The sequence below is a fragment of the Lissotriton helveticus genome, chromosome 1_1 (assembly GCF_964261635.1).
Source record: "Lissotriton helveticus chromosome 1_1, aLisHel1.1, whole genome shotgun sequence".
In the NCBI taxonomy this organism is placed as follows: domain Eukaryota; kingdom Metazoa; phylum Chordata; class Amphibia; order Caudata; family Salamandridae; genus Lissotriton; species Lissotriton helveticus.
The window spans coordinates 1,382,128,247-1,382,145,464 of NC_136057.1; the positions used below are offsets into that span (position 1 = coordinate 1,382,128,247).

The 17,218-nt window shown below is 41.5% G+C and overlaps 1 long non-coding RNA gene across 2 annotated transcripts in view; it reads left to right on the forward strand.

Annotated features, from left to right (window-relative positions):
* LOC144825091 (uncharacterized) overlaps positions 1-17,218 on the forward strand; it is a 1,621,997-nt gene that overhangs the window by 1,485,748 nt on the left and 119,031 nt on the right. For both annotated transcript variants that reach the window (XR_013609275.1, XR_013609265.1), the window contains one exon: positions 12,912-13,001. This is a non-coding gene — a long non-coding RNA (uncharacterized LOC144825091). The remainder of the gene's footprint in view (positions 1-12,911; positions 13,002-17,218) is intronic.

A 17,218-nucleotide genomic window follows, 5' to 3' on the forward strand; every position in this document is an offset into this window, starting at 1 on the left:
TTGCCCTTTCTGACTTGTGAGTGAACTGCAGGACGCTGACCTCTTCACCTGAAACTGACCCTTCACTAGGCCAATTTCCCTTGGTTTGATTCTTGTCTGTAATTACCAATGTTCAGGACCTCGTTAACTTTTAGTTTCCTTGCACATATCTTATCCTAATCAGCATCTGAATTGTTTCTTTCCTTTACGACTTTTCATTACATGGGTAGTGCTTTCAATTATGGGTTTGTCTGGCTTGTGGAAATTGAATTTGGGACATTCCTAATAATTAACTTTTGGGTTGGGTTACTGTAAATTGGGTTTTTGTTAATGTGATACTCAGTTAGAAAATGTGTCCTATTGGTCAGAATTTTGCGCAGTGGGTGTACATTTATTTTGAGAATATTGTGTATAAATACTGATGTTTTGCTCTATGAAAATTGAACAGTTTCTTGAGTTGTACACCGTGTTGTATTGCTGGGATTACTGTTACTAGCTGCAGCTAATAAATTTGATCTCTGACGCCACCTAGAAGTATTCTGTGTCTCTGTTTGCCAAGACAGGAGAACCCGATGACTTTGGGCGTGTCCCTGGTGCCGCTGGGTTCTAAAACCCGGTTCTGCAGGTACCTAGGTCTGCCTTCGTCCTTCCTGGTGATAGTGGTGGCGAAGTATTGTGGTTATATATATATATATATATATATATATTCCACACACTCCTGGTCGCGCTTCATTTGTGAAAAACCAGAGTCGGAGCCCAATTGCATTACGATGCTGTCAGTTTATTTGGCAGAGCAAACCCAACGCGTTTCGAGATCCGCCGATCTCTTGCTCACGGGTGGGGCTATGCAGGTACTGACAGTCATTTAAAGGTACATAGTGTTTACACATTGTGCACGTGTTTATAAACATAAAGAAAATACCATTATAAGCTAAGTCTGTCCATTGTAAACATTGTTTCATGTAAACAATTGTAACACTTCCAAGTATGATTGGGAATTAATTGTTAAGCCATATTCTTGATGTTCAAAGTATAAGACCAATGTTAGTACTTGATATACAGACGAAATATTCATACTGTCTGTTTAACATGCGCCCTTACGCCAGCCATAATATGCGGTATTGTGTTAGATTCACACAATATCCGGATTCATTGTTCATGTATTATATTGCCCCAGTGGGCAAAAGTCCATCACAATTATCAGACTTGACTTCCAATAATGCCCATGTGGGCGGTGGTATCTCCCATATCCTGTAATGGAAAAAAAAGAAAAACAAGACTATAGCTGTTGGATATTTACATTTGTAGATCAGTGCAAAACATCTGTTTTAAAAACTATTCAAATTTAAACTTCAGATACCAAAAAAGCAGCAGCATATTCAACATCACAGAAAAACCATATTTTATGTTTGGAGGTGAATGGCTAACTCTTCACCCAAATTGTGTCCCATGGGCTGCAAGGTATTGTACATTATAATGTACTTTGATTCGAGTTTCCGTAACTCTAGCCACCTGTTGCCTCCCCTCTCATTAAGATCAACGCTGTCCAAAACACAAAATTTCATCAAATTAGGATTTTTGTTATGTAACAGCGAAAAATGCCTCGCTACAGGATATTGCTGATTCTCATTTCTTATTGCTCTCTGATGCTCCAAAATTCTTAATTTTGCCTGTTTCGTTGTACAGCCTATATAAAATTTCTTACAAGGACACTCAAGAGCGTAAACCACATATTGCGTTGTACAACTGAGATGCTTGGTAATTTTATGAGCACCTCTGTCTTTAGACAGTTCAATTGATTTCCGAGTACAACTATATTTACAGGCTTTACATCTGTAACATGGAAAAAAAACCTTGAATAGAATCTTTCCTGTCCATCGCATTGACCTTTGTTAGTGCCTGCTGTATAAAGGTCAATGCGATGGACAGGAAAGATCTATTAATCCCAAAGGAACGTAAAGAAGATGATAAGGTACGTTTTATTACGACCTATAACAGTCAATCATGGAAACTGCGTAAGTGCCTAACTAAATATTGGGAGACTCTGAAATTGGACAATGATGTCAAAGAGGCAATCCATGAAATTCCTTCACTGACTTACAGGAAAGCCAAATCTCTGAAGGACACCTTAAGTAGTACACTGATAAAAGAGAGTGAAAAAACCAATTCTATTCAAGGTTTTTTTCCATGTTACCTGATGAAATTTTGTGTTTTGGACAGCGTTGATCTTAATGAGAGGGGAGGCAACAGGTGGCTAGAGTTACGGAAACTCGAATCAAAGTACATTATAATGTACAATACCTTGCAGCCCATGGGACACAATTTGGGTGAAGAGTTAGCCATTCACCTCCAAACATAAAATATGGTTTTTCTGTGATGTTGAATATGCTGCTGCTTTTTTGGTATCTGAAGTTTAAATTTGAATAGTTTTTAAAACAGATGTTTTGCACTGATCTACAAATGTAAATATCCAACAGCTATAGTCTTGTTTTTCTTTTTTTTCCATTACAGGATATGGGAGATACCACCGCCCACATGGGCATTATTGGAAGTCAAGTCTGATAATTGTGATGGACTTTTGCCCACTGGGGCAATATAATACATGAACAATGAATCCGGATATTGTGTGAATCTAACACAATACCGCATATTATGGCTGGCGTAAGGGCGCATGTTAAACAGACAGTATGAATATTTCGTCTGTATATCAAGTACTAACATTGGTCTTATACTTTGAACATCAAGAATATGGCTTAACAATTAATTCCCAATCATACTTGGAAGTGTTACAATTGTTTACATGAAACAATGTTTACAATGGACAGACTTAGCTTATAATGGTATTTTCTTTATGTTTATAAACACGTGCACAATGTGTAAACACTATGTACCTTTAAATGACTGTCAGTACCTGCATAGCCCCACCCGTGAGCAAGAGATCGGCGGATCTCGAAACGCGTTGGGTTTGCTCTGCCAAATAAACTGACAGCATCGTAATGCAATTGGGCTCCGACTCTGGTTTTTCACAAATGAAGCGCGACCAGGAGTGTGTGGAATATTAGGGGCTGGCGTACCCCGTTGTGAGCCCGCCGTCAAAGAGGCTTAAGCACGCTAACTCTGTGTGTGCAAATATATATATATATATATATATATATATATATATATATATGGGTCAGCTCTCGCTTCTTATCTTCGGTGGTCTCCTTTTCGGGGGAGTATTCCTAGAGGTTTTGGTTCGAGGTCTTTTGCAATATATATATATATATATATATATATATATATATATATATATATATATATATAAGCTCCCAAAGTCCTTTCGAAACGCGGTAATGAAATCCGCCAAGAAAGAAGAAAGCACTCTCACGAGGGGGAGGTTTCCAGTATTTTATTGAAACCTTCAGGCACCAGCAAGACACGTTTCGGCACTTAGCCTTTATCCATTGCACCACGTCGCGCACTGCGGGCATTTTTAAATCTTACTTCTGCTGTCAACGTCATAAGTGTCATAAGCATAGAAAAGGGACATATTCATCAGCACAGTCCCGCCCTCTTTAAACATGTAAATATAATCAACATTCAGAACCGAAATCGAACAAATGTGTTATATAATGTTCATTCAATTACATCACTCTCTTTAAAGGATCAAAAGAAATAATAATAGTTAATTAGTAGTATAGCCCTGAATGGGCTGGTATTCTCATTTTGCAAATATACCACAATCTCGCCCATAGATGGGCACATCAAAACTTCGAATGACGATAAATGACAGCTCGTAAATCATTAAAAAAGATTAATTGCATATATACATTTGATCAGAAACAACACATCAAAATCGTTTGAGCAAGTCATTCTAACAGATATCAGATATTATAGAGCAAGGAGACAGTATATATTAGCCCAAGTGTGCTGCTAATTCTTCATGTGTATTCAATCCATGTGGACTTTTACTTTGGAGGTCAATAATATAACGAGACTCCAAGCGTCTCAACTTTTGTAAGCGATCTCTCCCCCTAGGATGTATGGGTATACAGTCCAGACAAAAATAGGCCAATAGGTCCCTATTGTGCCCATGAACTTTGTTAAAATGTCTGGCAACAGGGTACGCTTCATCAACATTACTGATCGCCCGCATGTGTTCTAATATGCGAAGTTTGACTGGATTGATCGTGCTGCCAATATATTGCTTTCCGCAGGGACATATCAGACAGTAAATCACATATGGTGTTGTGCAGGTTATAAATTTATTTATTCTTCTAGGTTTTTGAATGCCTGGTATTTCATAACTCAAAGTGCGGTTGCTCATTTTGCAGGCTTTACACCGGCCACAAGGATAAAAACCCTTTAGCGAATGCAATGGTTTGGGTTTGATTCCTTCTGTGGCATGATGACTATGTACCAAATGATCTTTTAAAGCTCTAGCCTTACGAAATGTAATTTGCGGATTAGTCAGCAAATCTTCTTTGATACTATTGTCAGTGAGTCAGATACTCCAATGCTTTCATAGTATCCTTTTCAAATCGCCTGCATGGTCAGAGAACGTAGTTATGAGTCTAAAACTCGTGTTCTCTGAAGTTGTTTTAGGTTTTGTTTTCAATAAATCCTCTTGCTTCAAGTTATTTACTCTATCTAAGGCTTGTTGCAACACCCCCTTACTGTAGCCACGAGTCCTGAAACGATCCAGACTGCATTTAGCTGACGTCTGAAACTCTTTAGTGTCAGAATTATTCCTTTTGAGTCTCAATAACTCCCCAAAAGGAATATTATTAATCAATTGTCTGGGATGGTTACTTGTGGCAAATAGGGTGGAATTCCCTGCTGTCGTTTTTCGAAATAGTTTGGTCTGTAATTGTCCCTCTTTAATGTACACAGTTACATCCAAATAGTTTACACTTGATGTGCTAATTTCTCCACTGAACCTTAAATTCACCTCATTGTCATTCAACTTATCCACATAGACTTTGGCCTCTTCAATTGATCCATCAAAAATAATAAAGAGATCATCTATGTATTGATGCCAAGCTTTAATTTTCTTATACCACCCATTGTTAGTGTCAGCCCAGGCCACCTGCTCCTCCCACCAACCCACAAATAAATTCGCGAAGCTGGGGGAGGAGCAGGAACCCATTGCCACCCCCAACAATTGTCTGTATAGTTGGCCATTGAATATAAAGATGTTATTCTGGAGACTGAACGTTAGAAACTCAATCAGCATTTTATTATGCTCATAAAACCTGATCGGTCTCGTTTCCAGAAAACTTTGCACAGCTCTCAGGCCATTATTGTGGGCTCTACTGGTATATAGACTGGTAATGTCCAATACCATCATGCAAAAACCTTCCTGCCACATGACTTTACTCATACAGTTCAAAAAATGTGTGGTATCTTTTAAGTAGGATTTCAATGAGATTACATGTGGAGACAAAAAGGAATCAACATAAATAGATAGATGTTCTGTGAGTCCCCCTTGAGAAGCCACAATGGGTCTCCCTGGTGGAAAGTTTTTATCCTTATGCACCTTAGGTAGGTGATAAAACGTTGGTGTTACTGGATTTAAGCATTTTAAATAGAGAAATTCATCCGTATTTAACATGTCTTTTTTGTACCATCTGTTGATCATTTCATGAAAGTCAGTGATACTTTGTTGATAGTCTTGATTCGTGACCTTAGCATAACATGTAGTGTCACTTAATTGGCGAGAAGCTTCCATCTCATAATATTCTTTAGTCATTAACACAATGATCCCTCCTTTGTCAGAAGGTTGGCACACTAGGGAGGAATCATCGCATAATTTCTTTAATGCCAACTGTTGAGTCATGGTGAAGTTTTTAGGTCTGGTTGTTTATTGTATGTCATGTCTTAGTCGTAGAAGGTCTTTAATGACTGCATCTGCAAAAGTGTCACTAGCATCCATACCAGAAGGGGGTATAAATTCTGACGTGGGTTTAAAAATACTCAACCCGCCTTTTTGTTGAATCTCCATTTCAGCCAACAGTTGTGTAGATCTAAGTTCAGTATCATTGCCTTCATTAATTTCCAATCTCAGTTCTTCCATGGTTTTAATTCCGCCCAGGTCTTTACAAGCAAAAACGTTCGTAATGTTACTTTCACATACCAGCGTGGGTTTCACAGGAATAGGTTTAGGTTTCAGTTTGAAAAATTTGTGTAACTTCAGCTTCCTTGTAAATTTAAAAAGATCAATTCTCGTTTGAGTGAATTCAAAACTTTTTTGACGACAAAAAGAAAGACCTAATTTAAGTATGGATTCTTCCTCTTGAGATAATATTTTTGTTGTCAGATTGATAATGGTCAAATTATCTTCATCAATCAGTTTCTTTTGTTGTAGGTCTTCTTGCTGCGAGTCATAGGGGGTGATCCTACGATATTTCTTGCCTGAGCCCCCCTCCTCGTCTTCCTCTTACTGTTCTTCTTTCGGGTGGCTTGCCTCTTCCACCCTCCAATTGCTGCTTCCTCATGAGTTTGAACTCCTTGTGAAAAGGAGACGGTTCACCCAAAACATCTTCAAAGGAGTCTTCATCCGCTGTGACTGAGGACTCAGAAGTCTCTGGTACCGCCACGGGTGGTCCTGCTTGTTTTTTTCTGAGTTCCTTTCTTGAATTATCATATTTTTTAGCGAATGTTAAGACCCTTTCTAAGCTGTAGTCACGCACATCTCTGTCAAATTTCTCTTCCTTCACTTGTTTTATTTTCTGTTCATATTTCTCTAGCCGTTTTTTCATCAGATCTCTTTTAGTTTTTAAAGTCTCTTGATCTTGCTCTATGCTCAAATCATCTTACAAATCCTTAATTAAGGCTAAAGCCTTCTCTCGATCGCTCCATGCAAATCGCACCAGAATCACTAACATGTCATTACAGGACTCTGCTGTATGTTCTGCCTAGGCATCTAACAACTGCGGGTCTGGGTTCTCGTAGGCCGGGATGGTGTATATTCTCAGTCCCCTTGGTACGCGATTGACCTCGATATAGTTTTGCAGGGAGACTGCCTCCCACCACTTTCTTATTTCGCGCTCATATAGGCGCTCCAAAGTAGTCAATTTCGTATTTAGGGTGGTTGAATTACCGCTGCCTTTGTTAGTGTCAGGGCTTTTTGTACCATTGGGTTGTTTCTTTTTAAACATTCCCAGTGCCGCCTCTTTGCGCTCCGTTTCGCAAAACATAGTTTTCACACTATCGCAAAGCCGATAGTAATCTCAAGTTTGTGCTCAACCCCTCCGCTCTGTGGTAATTACGTTTTGTATAGAAGGAAGCAGTGTTGAGCCACTGGCACCTTACCGGTTACTTCAATGCCGTCAATATCCTCAATGTAAGAAATGAGGTTTAGGCACTCCCGGTTTTTGGCGTCCACCGTGTACACATTCTTCCCAAGTCCTTATTTCACGTAATTCCACGTTGCAGCTGGAAAATAATGTCAGACGCTCCAGAACCACCAGCCAGTTGCACTCACGAGCGGGTGCTATCAATGCGGGGGTGTACCCGCTACACAATGTAAGCTCCCAAAGTCCTTTCGAAACGCGGTAATGAAATCCGCCAAGAAAGAAGAAAGCACTCTCACGAGGGGGAGGTTTCCAGTATTTTATTGAAACCTTCGGGCACCAGCAAGACGCGTTTCGGCACTTAGCCTTTATCCATTGCACCACGTCGTGCACTGCGGCCATTTTTAAATCTTACTTCTGCTGTCAACGTCATAAGTGTCATAAGCATAGAAAAGGGACATATTCATCAGCACAGTCCCGCCATCTTTAAACATGTATTGTGAGTCCGGATGCCCCCTCGACGGAGCTCCCCTTGGCGGGCTATCTGGAATCCTTTCCTCCACTCTCGCTACAAGCTCTTGATACGCTGCTTGATAAAACCAAGTCAGGGTCTCCGCTAGATGCTTGCCCTCTTAAGATCATGAAGCAGTGCAGAGGATCTCTTTTGCCCCCTTTACTTGAGATCATGAATGGTGCTATGAGGGAGGGTGTCTTTCCACAGCAGTGGAAAAATGCTGTGGTAAAACCTCTTCTTAAGAAACCCTCCCTAGATCCAGGGGCATTAAAAAACTTTCGCCCCATCTCACTGCTTCCGGCCCCGGCAAAGATGCTTGAGTCCCATCTAAATGAGCATCTAGCAGCCTTTGTGGAGAATTCGGGCTGCCTAGACCCTTCCCAGCATGGTTTCAGGAGGGAACATAGCACCGAGTCCGCCCTCACCCTGGTGCTCGATTCCATCCGTATGAGTGTGGACGAGGGTCGGACATCCCTCCTGATCCTCCTCGACCTCACGGCTGCCTTCGATACCCTATCTCCCCGTGTCTTAACATCTCGACTGGGTGAGATTGGGGTCCGGGGGGCAGCCCTGGGGTTGCTCTCTTCTTTTCTTGATCATAGAGAGCAGAGGGTTATGCTGGGCAAATTTCTATCTCCATCCCTGTCTGTGCATTGTGGGGTCCCTCAAGGGTCGGCGCTCAGTCCCACCCTTTTTAACATCTATGTGACCCCCCTTGACAGACTGATTAGATCTTTTGGGATGGAGGTAGTCTCCTACGCGGATGACACCCAGATCCTCGTGTCTCTCTCCCAGTCAACTGGACTGACGGCCTCCAGATTTAGATCTTGCATGGAGGCCGTCGGCCAGTGGATGATCTACAACTCACTGAAATTGAATGGGGAGAAGACAGAGGTGATGGTGTTTGGCGGTAGAGAAGACATCTGGTCCTTGGAGTGGTGGCCTGACTCGTTGGGCTCCTGTCCCAAACCTACCTCCTCGGCTAAAAATCTCGGGGTGATGATTGACCCTATTCTTGACATGCGCCTACAGGTTAACAGGACGGTATCTACCTGTTGGGGCATAATCTACGTGCTTAGGAAAATCAGGAACTACCTCTCCTTGCAGGCAAGAAGGCAACTTGCTGTCGCTCTCCTGGGTTCTCGTCTGGACTACTGCAATGCGCTGTACGCTGGACTGAATAAGAGTCAGCTGCAGCGCTTGCAGGTAGTCCAGAATGCGGCAGCCAGATTTGTCCTCGATCTCCCCCGACGCTCTTCGGCCTCTCTGGCTAGGAAGCAGCTTCACTGGCTTCCGATAAAGGAGCGGATTGTTTTTAAATCCATGTGTATGGTCTATAAGGCCTTGACCAAAAGTAGCCCTACAGGCATTAGACCCATCCTGACTTACTACAATCCTGGCAGGAACCTCCGCTCTTCCAATCGCCTTCTCCTCCATGTCCCTCGCATCCGGAAAGCCAGATGGGGTGGTAAGGCCTTTTCCCTTCTGGCTCCTAAATGGTGGAATGACCTTCCACTAGAGCTTAGGTCCCTCCCCTCTCTTCAAACCTTCAGAGCTGCCCTTAAAACACGCCTTTTTGTACAAGCGTATGAGTAGCTATACCATGTTTTTCTGATTCTTTTGTTAGGCGCCTTGACACCTTCGGGTTTTAGTTTGCGCGGTACAAGATGCATAAATAAAATAAATAAATAAATGTAAATATAATCAACATTCAGAACCGAAATCGAACGAATGTGTTATATAATGTTCATTCAATTACATCACTCTCTTTAAAGGATGAAAAGAAATGATAATAGTTAAATAGTAATATAACCCTGAATGGGCTGGTATTCTCATTTTGCAAATATACCACAATCTCGCCCATAGATGGGCACATCAAAACTTCAAATGACGATAAATGACAGCTCGTAAATCATTAAAAAAGATTAATTGCATATATACATTTGATCAGAAACAACACATCAAAATCGTTTGAGCAAGTCATTCTAACAGATATCAGATATTATAGAGCAAGGAGACAGTATATATTAGCCCAGGTGTGCTGCTAATTCTTCATGTGTATTCAATCCATGTGGCTTCAACCAAATAACACACAATACTCACAAGAGCCGTTACGATAGTTATGGCGTTAACGGCATATTTTCATGGTATTTCCATGAATTTTTTTCAAGCGTTATAATTTCCTACTAAAGGATCAACGCGTCAGTGAGTATTTATTTAAAAGAATACCCCCACACAATAACACTACTACCTAGTATAATTTGTTAACAAAAAATAATAATGTTATATTCAATCAACTAAAAGGCCCACAATGCATCACACTGAAAACAAAAGGGAGAGAGTATAAAATGTGGAAAGTAAGAAAGGACAAGTGTCGAACCCTGCCGTGACCAAGAACGTTAGTTCGAAACGCGTAGGAGTTTTGCGCTTGACCTGTGAATAAACCAACATCTTTACTGCCAAGAAGTGTGCCGCGTGATTCTTTGTTTATGCAAATAATAGAGACACGTTCCCGGTCTCCAACGAGGGCACCGACATACAGAGTTCCCTCTGCGACGGGGATTGTTGAGAAGGAATATATATATATATATATATATATATATATTCATCCCAATCGCCTGGAGCTTCTGAGAGGCACTCAACATTACTCCGCCCTCCGGGTTTCTTTATCAGCGCACTTCTCCCTCTTGCAATTCTCAAACTTGCCCGACGCGTTTCAGGGAATTCATCCCATCATCAGGGGCTGCCAACAGGAAACACTCGTTAAGGCATCAGTGGTTTCACAGATATTTATTAAACAAGTCACCTGGTAGGCGCAGGCTCAATGCAGCGTCATACCTTCATTTCTGGGAGTTGTAGTCCGTTTAAATGCCCTTTTGTTTGTTTTTGCTTTTAAGTAAAGTCGAGTGTTTGAAGTCGAATAAGGCATATTTATCTCCTATAGTAGGTTGCATTTATGGTTCCGTGCGCTGTGCGTTCAAAAAGGAGTTCTGTGCAATACCCCCAATCAGTTTGGAAGCACTCGCCTCACGTTGCTGTGAAGGGTCGTTTTTCAAGCAGGTGATGGTGCACTCCCCACGGCACAGGCAGCCGTGTAAAATATTCATCCCAATCGCCTGGAGCACGGAACCATAAATGCAACCTACTATAGGAGATAAAATTGCCTTATTCGACTTCAAACACTCGACTACGGACTACAAATCCCAGAAATGAAGGTATGACGCTGCATTGAGCCTGCGCCTACCAGGTGACTTGTTTAATAAATATCCGTGAAACCACTGATGCCTTAACGAGTGTTTCCTGTTGGCAGCCCCTGATGATGGGATGAATTCCCTGAAACGCGTCGGGCAAGTTTGAGAATTGCAAGAGGGAGAAGTGCGCTGATAAAGAAACCCGGAGGGCGGAGTAATGTTGAGTGCCTCTCAGAAGCTCCAGGCGATTGGGATGAATATTTTACACGGCTGCCTGTGCCGTGGGGAGTGCAGCATCACCTGCTTGAAAAACGACCCTTCACAGCAACGTGAGGCGAGTGCTTCCAAACTGATTGGGGGTATTGCACAGAACTCCTTTTTGAACGCACAGCGCATGGAACCATAAATGCAACCTACTGTTGGTGTGGTTTACTAAAGGAATATTTTTGAACTCACCTCGAAGGACTTCAGTAACCAGCATGCCTGGGGACTCAATCCTTTTAGTAAACCACACCCACTTAGGGCGTAAACTTTTTCAAATAAATTGCATTTGAAATACGAGGTGAACAAGGTGTGCAATAGTTGTCTGTCCATGAAGAAGGGGCGTTTCCCAGCCCCGAAACGTGTCGGACTCTGCAAAGTTTGGAGGGAGTTGTGTAAGCTGCCTGGGTGCTGATTGATAGACCGGATGGTATGGTGCCGTGGTGAGCTCTCCTATTAGCGCTGGAGCGCTTTGCTTTCCTCATTTACCCACACGGTCGGTTCCTGCCGTGGGGAGAGGCTCCATTTCATTCAGCGTTCAGAAATTCTGCGCCATGAAGACTGAGTGGAGGTGACAAACATCTCCTAATTCCAGCGCGACATCAGGTGTAAATATGCAGCTTTGCAACTCACCCTCCACCACCTACTCAAGGATTTAATAACAGACTCAATGCTAGACACTTGGACACGCCGCCTACTAAAGGAATATTTTTAAACTCACCTCGAAGGACTTCAGTAACCAGCATGCCTGGGGACTCAATCCTTTTAGTAAACCACACCCACTTAGGGCGTAAACTTTTTCAAATAAATTGCATTTGAAATACGAGGTGAACAAGGTGTGCAATAGTTGTCTGTCCATGAAGGAGGGGCGTTTCCCAGCCCCGAAACGCGTCGGACTCTGCAAAGTTTGGAGGGAGTTGTGTAAGCTGTCTGGGTGCTGATTGATAGACCAGATGGTATGGTGCCATGGTGAGCTCTCCTATTAGCGCTGGAGCGCTTTGCTTTCCTCACATATATATATATATATATATATATATATATATATATATATATATATATATATATCAAAATGAACCAAGCACATATTAAACCTTATAAAAATAACATTAATTTGCATTGACTATACAAGACATAACTAAAAGAAAATCCAGACCTAAAGAAAACTAACTAATGAAAATCAATCATAAACAAACTAAGAGTTAAACTGACAATATAAAAGACGCACACATTAGAACAACTTTCTGCCCAAAATAACTACGAAAGCTATAAGAAGATGAGATTGCCGCATTTTGAACCTGAACCTGAAAACAGAAGTGGAGCTATATATGCAATTAGAGGGGTTGGCCTAACGGCTAAGGCGCTCGACCTCGGACCTGGGGATCTGGGTTCGAGTCTCGGTAACGACGGCAAAAACCCCCTGTGATTCTGGGCAAATCACTTAATCTCCCCGTGCCTAAAAAAAAATGAAAGTGTGTCCACATGTAATGTAACTGGTGCTATGTAAAGCGCTCTGATAACTGATTCGGTTCGGTTCTAGTTCGCGCTATATAAAACTCTGCAAAAAAAAAAAAAAAACTTGTGAAGTAAGTAAAACATATAGATAAGTTAAACCATAAACTTAATTAAAGTTAAATTTGTCAAATATCAAATAATTAACAAAACCCCCTGCTAATGCTATTTCTTTATGTGCAGTTGCTACAAAGAAATGACTACAGCATCGAAAGGCTGCTAATGGAACCGAATAACAAACCAGTCACATACCTGGAAAAAGACACACGAAAAGTAAGTATATTAAAATTATTACTAAATCAGTTAAAAAAGCTAAACCAAATTAACTCGGCAGCACTACCTCTCAACAAACAAACATTTAAAAAGAAAGTAATGCACTTTTTTAAACCAACAGAAAATAAACTAATTGCTCCACACAGCACTCACAAAAGAAAGCCTGTAGAGTAAGTGTGCAACATCTAGCAGGAGCATACATTTAAGTGTAAAACTGAAAAAGTGATGCAAAATTTTGTATGTAAATAACACATATATATCTTAAAATTGTAATTTTTCATACTATAACATTATTTTTAGACATATTGACAAAAGGAGCATCATATGACAGAAAGGAATAGAAAGCAATTGTAGTCTCACATGGGCTACAGTTACAACCAAGAAAGTACAACAGTGGAAACTGTCAATTAGAAATGTACTAAATATTGATCTAATGCTTGCTATTAGAAGGCCACTACAGAAGATGATGTTGTAATTAATGTTCGGGAACCCAACCACCCCCCAAATGTGACAGAATAAAAGTAACATATGTATTGCAAGATATAAGAGAAGTAAGCACTAGCTCACAAGAGCTTACATCTTACATCTTGAAATGTATCCTCCCTAAAGTCCCTGAATACATCACAGAACAACTACCAGCTATACCTACCTTAAAACGCTTATTTGCTCAAGCTAAAAAATCCACAAGTGATATCCCTCCTAGTGATAGAAGATATCATGATATCCAAATACCGGAACACTTAATGACCACACTTAGGGGTCGATTCCGATACGGTAAAAAGCGCTCCAAATAGCCGTTCGGAGTGTTTTTCCCGTACGAATCGTACCCTGCAACGTCCCCCGTACGTACGACGAAGTACGATTTGTACCAGGAGCTGGACTCCGTACGAATCGTTCAGAGACCGTACGACTCAAATCCCCGTACGAGTCACTGTCGGAACCCGCTGAACCTAGACATCTGTACGGCTCGCGGCTTGTTTTTACGACCCAGCAAGTACGATACGTGTCGGGTACGCACCGTACGACCCTTTTTTACGGGAGCTGAAAACAGCCGTAAAAGCAGAGTTCGCGCCGAAACAGGTACGGAACGGCCCCCCCGGGTACGGTGCGTACCCCCCATGATCGCAGGGGTACGGTGCGTACCCCTGCGATCATGGGGTGTACGGACCATACCCCATGTTCGCTGGGTGTATGCACCATACCCCATGTATGCTGGGTGTACGGTGCGTACACCCTGCAATCGCAGGGTTACGGACCGTACCCCCGCGATCATGAGGTGTACGGACCGTACGGTGTGTATGTGATTGTGTGCTTTTCCGTACAAATCGCCCTTACCTGACGTGGACCGTACGAATCGCATCCTGATACCCCGGTCCAGATCGTACTTGTCGGGTCGTACGGCGTGTGTACAAGTCGTACGGAGCGGGCTCCGGATGCCAATCGTACGGACGGTAATTTTACCGGATCGGAATCGACCCCAAAATGAGGAGTCCTTCCTCACATGATAACCTAAAAAATGATAAATCGAAATATTTTCTACAACAGATAACTTACTAAAACTAAGCCATTGTCAAACATTGATGATAGATGGGACCTTTAAATGTACCCAAACCATTCAGTCATATACACACAATACATTGTGTATATCATAACACAAATTTACCATTCAGTTTATTGTTGGTTTGAATTTAACAATTCAGCAACAAATACAAGGGTAAAACATATTACATGATGTACTAAAAATTCAAATTCAACTTTAAAATTCATAACAATATCATTTTAAAAATGTCAAGCATCATTAATCTAGTGATCGACCATAAGTGCGGTACATCAACAGAAGATAATAAATAAATAGATACTGCATGGGCTGCAGTTCGGGACTAAAAATCTATACATAATCTATAATCTTCGGCGCGTTGACCATGCAACATGAAAAATGTGGCTGCTGCAAACACTAGAATCCCCCTTGTATCATTTTGCACTTATTAATATGATCAGACAACCCCAGGAACCAGCACATAGATACGATCCACCTGGTTCCTGATTAGGAATATGCCCTGCAAGGAAAAGAAATGTGCCTCCGATTCATCTGTAAAACAGCAGTTAGGTCCGAGCTCCGACCTATAAGTCGATACATTTCAAGATGACATGAAGGTTGCCAAAGGGAGGATACCATAGCAAATCTGCAAAAATAGAGAGTGTGCCCAAATCTGATGAATATAATCCCGGGTGTCCTGTAATTTAAATACATTTTTATGCATAAGAAAGGCCTTAGTTCTACTGCCTATGGAGGCGGAGGTCTCACTATGTGTCATAAAATTAGGCCAATATACCTGTTTAATAATGCATTTGGCTGTACTATTAATGGTTGAAGAATTGTTCCAAACACTTCCAAGCCCTGTATGTTGGATGTAAGCTTCCCAGGACATTCTGTGTGAATTTTGTAGGGTTGGAATCTGGCCTAGGGTGTCTCTATGGGGTGTTAGAGCCTCAGTGGACTATACATGAAACCAAAACATTAAAGGTAACAATATTGACACTTCTGTGATAGGTTTGAGGGCTAGATCCAATCTGAGCAGCAGGAAAGGAGTCCTGCTCCCCAGGCTAGCAATAGGCCTTATAAAGTTACTTTTGACTACACTGAGCAGAGAAGAATTAGAATAGTCCCACAGTTCAACGTCATACAGAGCGGTACTCCTGACCTGTGCATTGGGAATCTGGATCACAGGGAAAATCAAGCGAGATACAGCTCTTTTAGCAAACCTCACAGTACCCAATGCTCTGTGGTTAATTGGTGAGCAACTCATTTGAATTGGGGCCCCCATGACTCATTGTTGGTCAATGTAATCTCCAAATAGTCAAATTCCGATACATTCTTTACTGGAATACCACCTAGTCTAATATTACCACCCAGCCTCTTTGTGTTAGAGTAAACCATGCACATGGTCGTTTGAACATTTATCTCTAGTCCATAGGTATCACAAAACAGCTGCGAGCTATCAATGAGTTTCTGGAGGCCGGGTTGTCTTTTGGTGAGCAGCAGTGGGTAATTGGCAAAAAACAAAGTAGGCACTTTTTAGCTGGTCAAAACACGGACTCGTTAATGCAATCTGACAAAAAATCTACACATTCATTTATAAACAAAAGAAAAAGGGTAGGAGCCAAGACACAGCCTTGATAAACTCCTTTGGCTTCATTGATTTTGTTTGTTAATTCTCCATTTGGGCCCCACTGAATCCTAGCATAATTTACCTCATGCTGGTGCATAGTGATATTCTATAAGCTGTTCGGGATGTTCATATCAGCTAAAACCTCCCATATTAGCTCTAGGGATCAGATCAAATACCGTTCATATATCGATGAAGGAAGCATTAAGTGTACCACCTCCATCATCCACGGTCTTCCATTTCGCCATGGGAAGCCTAAAGTCCTGGTTGATGGTTCCAATATTTGGCCTGAATACTGCTTGAAGGTGAGAGAATATATTAGTGGCTTTGATACTAGATATTAGTTGCCCCAATACTTATTTGCTGAAAGCTTTCTGCAAATTAACAAGTAAGCTGATAGGGCGATAATTAGTCAGGAGATTAGGATACCTTCTTTTGTGTAATTGGGACTATTTCTGCGCCTTTCCACATAAGAGGCATGTGTGCCTGCAGCAATAGCATTTGAAACAGTATTAATGTATGTAACCCAGATCAAAAGGTTAGTACGAAGCATATAGATTGGAATCTTGTACAACCTTGGGACTTTGGGAAAAAATTGCAGCCAAAATATTTTCAAGTAAAAAACAAAGTGGTGGGCTCTCCAAATGGGAAATGACCGCATGCGCATCCTGAGTGGGGAGGGCTCTTAGAAGGCTGAGCAGAATTGCAGTAAAGCAATTTAAAGTGGTCTTGCTATTCCCTTGATTGTATAGATGACTCAAGTTGATTGGTTCGATCATTAGAATCCCAGCTCACTATCTGCCAAAAGCTCTTCAAATCTTTCTTTGATGGAACCTTTATAGGATAGCGCCAAATTTCTTCTTCCCAAAGTGCTTCGACCAATCCAATAGTTTTTCGGTATGCTGCTCTAGGTTCCTCAAGCAGTTCTATTGCCTTGCTTTAAAGTGGTTACGAAATTATTCCTTGCCTCCCTACAGGAGGCGGAAAACCACTCCTGGGATTTTGGGTTCTGAACAGTCTACCTAAATCCCTTCTTACAGTGATATTTAA